This window comes from Conger conger, chromosome 17 (genome assembly GCF_963514075.1).
Source record: "Conger conger chromosome 17, fConCon1.1, whole genome shotgun sequence".
Taxonomy (NCBI): domain Eukaryota; kingdom Metazoa; phylum Chordata; class Actinopteri; order Anguilliformes; family Congridae; genus Conger; species Conger conger.
The window spans coordinates 20,639,426-20,646,182 of record NC_083776.1 but is presented as its reverse complement, the minus strand read 5'-3'; the positions used below and the strand labels follow the sequence as shown (position 1 = coordinate 20,646,182).

The following is a 6,757-nucleotide window of genomic DNA, read 5'->3' as shown; positions in this document are numbered from 1 at the left end:
GAAGTTTGTCCATCGATCCCTTATCTAACCTGCCTATTCCTGGTCACAGCCGAGGGATGGGGGGTGGGGGGGGGGCTGGAGCCTGTCCCAGCATGCATTGGGTGGGAGGCAAGAATACACCCTGGCCAGTCCATCGCAGGGCACACACACCATTGAAGTGGCTTTCACTATCTCCCATTAACTCACCTGAAGAAGAAGCTTTACTGTGCCAAGTGTCATTCACAGCACATCATGCACTTATCCTTTAAAGGAGGTTGATCCTGGAGTGACACAGCGATTTCTGCTTCTCTTCTGTCTGAGCTTGATCGCACAGTCTAATGAATTAAGAGTCTGGCTCTGAATATTCACAATCTGAATGATAGTGTTGAGTGCCTCCAGCACATGGTCACCTGCATTCATGAAGCCTAACACTAATCCACTTATTTAACAGAAGATTAAAATGGAGTCGAACCCAGAAACACCCTGTTGCCTGCCCCTGATCTGAACTCATGCTTGTGATGAGATTTATAAGTTACGTTTTAGACTTTACCCCCAGCAGCTAAGAAGTTTATCCAGTGTGCTTTATTTGAGCCCTGATTGGATAAAAGTTGCCATTACAGTAGAATGTCTCCCACTTAACATCAGGGAAAAAACACCCATACACACCTCACCTGCAGTACTGTGAGAGATGAAGCCTTTAAGTGTCCATTAGAGATGGAGCTACAACACTGCTGTTGGCTTGTGCTGTTCATATTGACTGTACTTATGAACCCTTTAATACATACCTACAGTAGGTGGTCAGAAGAAATCCACATCTACGTAAGGTTAAGCAGTAACGATCACAGAATGTGCCCAAAAGTTTGTAGATTTGGTTAAATATAGCTGAATGCACCATTTGTTTGTGTGGTATAACAGCTTTTTGGGGGGATGTACAATTCAGAGATAAATGGAACGGACAGTTCTCATTTGAAATTTTCAATTCACAGGTACAATTTCCAGGGTTTGTACATATATTTGTTGCGTTACTTTCAAATGCATTTTGGTGGCTTCTCTGTTTGGGTAAAGTGTAATCCTTCCATAAAGCAGGTTGGTTCCCATTCATTTCTCACACCTGGTCATTTACTATGCAGTGGCCTTTACCAATCATCTCTCGACCAATGAAAAATGAAAAACCTTTAAATTCATATTCCATCACACCCAATAAGTAATTTCATTAATTTAGCACACAAACTATCTGACTAACAGGAGAAAAATAAACGAGCCTTAACTGTTATTTTGTAGACTGTTTTTAATCCACAAAGGTCCAAATTGTATATAGTTATTGCTTTATATGATATTTATTTTTACAGCCTGTGCTTATTATTTCTGTTGATTTGGAAAATGTATCACTAAATCTTTTTCGCAAACTACACTGTGGTTTGCTGTATTCGCCATTAGGTGGAACATTGAGGTGGCTGTTACTGAACCTTACTTCATAATCTCAGAACCAAATGCCCAAACTCCTGCATAGCGAAGTGCTGACCACAATGTTCACCTTTCAGGGCCAATACACCTTCTAATGCCAGGACTAAAACAACTGTGAGAAGTTTGCTGTGACTTAACAATCAATCACTTCTGTTTACAACTGCTCGGACTGAAATGGTCTCCTGTGAGCGATTGGCTCTGCTTTGCTTTCTGTCATCTGAAGCACTTAATGCATAATTACTGCAGAACAATCGGAGTCATCAGACTACACTACTGATCCGTACTGATCTTGTATTAATGAAGTCATCTACTGTTCTTTTTCTGTCCTATGCCATTGCTCTTAAACCAGTGATTTGGCAGGTGTATTCATTAACCGTGACTCGCTTTTGGCAGTTGTATTCATTAATACAATAGTCAGCGTTGTATTCTCTTCTGATAAATCTGCATGATTTTTTAGCTCAAAATATCAGGGGTCAAACAGTTGTGATGATTCAAGCTAGTTTGTTGCAGGTGGAGGTGGATGGTCACAGAATTAACAGATTTGTTTTTTGTTTTTTGCATTTTTTAAAATTTATTTCAAGAAGACTGTTGACTGTTCTCTAACCACAGAGTGATTAGACCATGGCATTGGGAACTGAGTACAGACGATATAAAATCCTACTACTGACATCACTGTTCATCGACATTTGAAGCTGTAATAAAGAAACCTCTTCTAAAATAAAATGAGAAATCAAAGCCTGGTACAGGTTTTTGGCCTGGAACTTATATGGAAATGTATGTTTATTTTATTGTGCTAGCACAGTGTGCAAGATTGTCATATGTATCATACAGATGAAAAATGCTTAGATCTACATTTTTACTCCAGAAAGCGGTCAAAGACCGTCTAGATTCGCCAGGTTAGCTTTGTGGACACAGTGTGAAATTTAAATTGAACTCTTGTATTCAAACTGTGTTCACCGTTCTAAAATCCTAGACTGGTGTGAATAGTATTTTGAGGTAATTTAGCATTTCACTAGGAAAGTCACCGTTAGCTGACCAGAAGAGAGAGGTATTGGTCTTTACCTTTATGAAGGCCTTTTTAAGAAGTATTGGTTTCATCCTACTATAATGCAGGCCTGTGCAAGCAGAATTACAGGTATCGTGATGTTACGACACTTCATCTGCTACGTTAATGCTCAACCATTTCATTGTGTACATTCAATAGCAGACTAACCACAGTGCTACTAATTGGCGGTGCATTGCTTCAGTCGAATACGTTCCATAATTGCTGAAACAGCTGGGTCTTTTGCTTAACTGTCATTTTGCCAGAATGGTATTATTGGCATTTGAAATGAAATGATTTAAATGAAAATGTTGAGTATTATTGTATATGCTTTGTTCACTGCGACAGCATGCAACATGTACTTTGCATCATTTCATGTAGTACGGTACTCTGTACATAAATCTGTCTATAAGATTTGAAACCAAATCTAAAAATGCTTTCTTAGACCACGTGGGCTGTCTGTTTGTTACTGAATGTTTAATAAAAAGTGCTTGTTTCTATAATAAATGTTGTTGATTGTTATTTCCTAAGAACGGTGGAAATCTTTCCCACCAGATTTGTCAATGGAAGAAAGAAATGGTTACATATGACAGATCTTCAGAGCTGTGATTCAATTCACAATCTTCTTCAGTATGACCAAAGTAAAGTCCATGGCATAGTCTCTGAGAACTTTAACCTTCTAGGGGGTTTTGAGGGCATAACACTTTATGGGGCACACAAATTATGCTTTCTGGAAAACTCTAAGGGGAAATGACTTGCAATTACTGATCAGTATCTCCCAATCCCAACATGAAATCCCCATCTTTGTTATATGACATTATTCTTTTATGCATCATGCTGTATTATTATGTGGGTTATTTGTTATTTGATCTGTTTTGTAATATTGCAGGGTGTTGTAAAGACCCCCCCCCCCCCCCCCCACCATCCCCCATCCTATTAATTTTGCCCTTGTGTCGTGTAATCTCCCCCCCATACACTGCCCAGCTCAGCAGATCAAACATACATACAGTATAAGGCTGTTCTCTGCCAATACAAAAGTCAGATATTATCATAAGTCACCACAGGGTGGCAGTATTGTTCAAGACATTTCCCACCCTTTTGCCTTCAAGCCAGGTCATGGATGCTAAGACAATATTTACCCAATATGTCCCCCATGTTCACATTTTGCCTGCATGCTGTTAAGCTCAGCTGTCCCTATTTGATGTGACCTCAGTATATTACTCTACTTCAGGGAGGAGAAGGTTGGCTGATTTATGGGATATTTCTCATGCCTGACCTTTGTGTCAACGCAGATCTGCCAGATGGAAAAACAATGTGAAAAAATAGTATACTAGAGTAAAATTATACTTCAAGTGTTCTTGAGCATAAAATAGTACACTTCAGGTGTACTTCAGCAAACTGTTTATATATATATATATATATATATATATATATATATATATATATATATATATATATATCCAATTTACCTTTTTATCTTTACTTTTTATAGGCCTAATGATCTATCCCGGTTTTACATCCAGTATTAGCTTTTTTAGAAAATCAAACATTACTAATTATAAAATTATTTTTTATAATATAATGTATTTAGTTTTTCTTAAGGCAACTATCAGCATGGCATATTTAGCCACAGAGTATGAAAGCATGACATCATTAAGAAATAATAGATTATGTGATCTGATGTCGCCAACGGTTAAACAAACGGCCCTGCCAAAAGCAGCTTGCTTGCCAATTCATGAACAAAACATACTACGTTACTACCAACCATTTCCATCCACAAATAATAACACTTTTGTTTACAGACACCACCATCAAGACATATCCATCTGTTAAATTTTTATTCACATATCTGTTGCGGGAAGGGATGTAGCCCACAGAAAGATAAATATTTTACATTAGGCCTACGTAGCCGTACGTCGGCAATAAGGTTAAAATCACCTGGTAGCTTTACGTCAGAGCACCAGGAAAGTAGTGACTCATTTGCAAACCGTATGGAAATGTTTTTGTAAATTTGGTGAAGGTTGGTGGAAATACAAGGCAGGTGTTTCCCCCCCTTCCTTTCTCAAGGAAAGTCAATTACCTCCCTCCCACCCCCCGCCCACACCAATCATGCAATGCGTCATTCCCTGCAGGTTTACTACCTGCCCTGAGCGCATATTTGCCAATCCAGTTGGGGGATCACTTCCATCGATCGTAATGAGCGAAACGGCATAGAGGGTTTGCATAGACAGGCAAAGTTGGACTAATCAGCCGGAGATCACCTCCTCCTGCCTACCCCTGCGGCTTTTGTGTCAATATTGGATTAGCGCAAACGCACCCCTCGACAGGTGTGCTGTGTGGGCTGCAGGATCCTCTCTCTTTTAAACATTTAAAAAGTTAAATAGATGGATAGCTATTTATACTCGACTATATAAACTCGGCAGGAGCAGCACAGGTCTACTTCCTCTGAAAGTGCCGTTAAAGGGATACAGGCAGCATTGTCCCCAACCAAGCAGGGTTTCACCGTTGTGCCACTTATTCAACATGTTTCCGGTACAGGTACGTTTTCTTGATTTTAATTTCACTTTCAGGGGATTTATGTCCCACTGTTTTGTATGTGCTCTTTTACTTTCATGAATTCATGAATGTCTTATAGGTTATGCTGTTTAATTTAATCCCTCCTCCTTTTTTTTAAAGGCCAAACTATTTAGCGTCTTGATAGAAGGGATACACCTGCACACCTGTGATCTCCACATTCGGAATAAATGGACTTCAGAGGATCACGATTGCTGAAGACCTCGCCAAGTAATTACGTCGTTAGGTGCAAGAAGAGTTCAGTCATTCAGTCTGCAACCACCGTAACGTCTGATTATTCCTGTATTTGCCTCACGTTGAGCCACACGTACAATACCTAAAGCTGATGTTTTGTTCGTTCGGCTCGCGTTAAGCAGGTGCAGACTTTCTACTAATGTGGAAACGGTAGCGCTCATGTCGACCCTCAAATTATGAAATCAGAAAGTCAAAACGCTGTAACATGCTTTAGAACTACGTTTAATGGCGCAATTTCCTAATAAACTGGTATATAGCCTACAGGCTACATATGTTGCCTACTTCGTTTTGGTGTTAATGTTTGATTTTGTACGGGAATGAAGGATTTCATATGGACATTAGAGTATACAGTTTTATTTCAATTAATATAGCACTGTTTTGAACATACTGAACAAAAATGCAAATGGTAAAATGTTAGCCCTTCCTTCATGTGACAATGTTGCATCATTGGTTGTCATGTTTAAACATGTAAAACATAAACATTTCAACATAACTTCAGTATTTGCTTTTTTGTCTTCAGGGAATTGTTTAGAAAAACGTAAATATCCACACAGAATATTGTCCATGTGTGTACTTCTAGTAGCCTTTGCTCTATTTAGGTATGACCTTCATGGAAACCTTTGTTTACAAACATTTTAAAATTATTTATTCTTCAACAGTTTCTGTCTGAGTCTATTTACTACAATACTGATTGCACCATAACGTTTTTGGATTCTTTGAATTTTCACAGGCAAATTATATGATGCTGTATGGTCCTCTAACAGCATTGGTCTTTGATTAAGTGATCCTCACTTATTGACATGGATTAAGATGAACGGGGCTAATGACCATGAAATACTGCTCTTCCCTGGCACCACCTGCCATTTCACTGTAGTGAGCCCCTTACAGAAGTTTGGCTGTGTTACTTTATGGAGCATGTATTTCTGCTTCGCTGAAATGCCCTGGAACATGATACAAATAATACCACTCATGTTTTACTGTACTAAGTACAGGCCCACTAGAGTACCTAAATCAACCGTTACAACTACTGTACAAAACACTAACATTCTAACGTTGCTTCTTAAAGTTTATACACAGCGCAAGCCTTTTGCTAAATCCTCAACTTCCCGTGTGTGCGTGCGAATACAGTAGATTGAATGGTGGAAAATGGGCCTTGTCACGTGACTTGACGTTGCCCCTGTTAGTTTAACCATAATCACGCACATATTAATTTTACACATTGTGCAATAAGTGCAATAAAACCTCACAGCCTGTTTTGAAATTTATTGCAGCCATGGTCAGATCTATTCTATTTCTTTACCCACTAATAACTCATCTGTGGAATTCCAGGCGTATACATACGAAGAACAGTCCGTGCATTAGCAGTGCACAAGCCTTTCACTAATAATGGATTTCCTATTCTCAGAAATATATTTTTTCTTCATTTTGTAAATAAGTGCAACAAGTTCATTTGTTTTATTATTA

General features: G+C 38.8%; 1 long non-coding RNA gene across 1 annotated transcript; it reads left to right on the top strand.

Moving 5' to 3' along the window:
• The first annotated feature begins 4,608 nt into the window (after positions 1-4,608).
• On the top strand, positions 4,609-5,951 carry LOC133117077 (uncharacterized). Its single transcript, XR_009705924.1, has 2 exons — positions 4,609-5,023; positions 5,162-5,951. It is a non-coding gene; the product is annotated as an uncharacterized LOC133117077 (long non-coding RNA).
• The last annotated feature ends 806 nt before the right edge of the window (positions 5,952-6,757 follow it).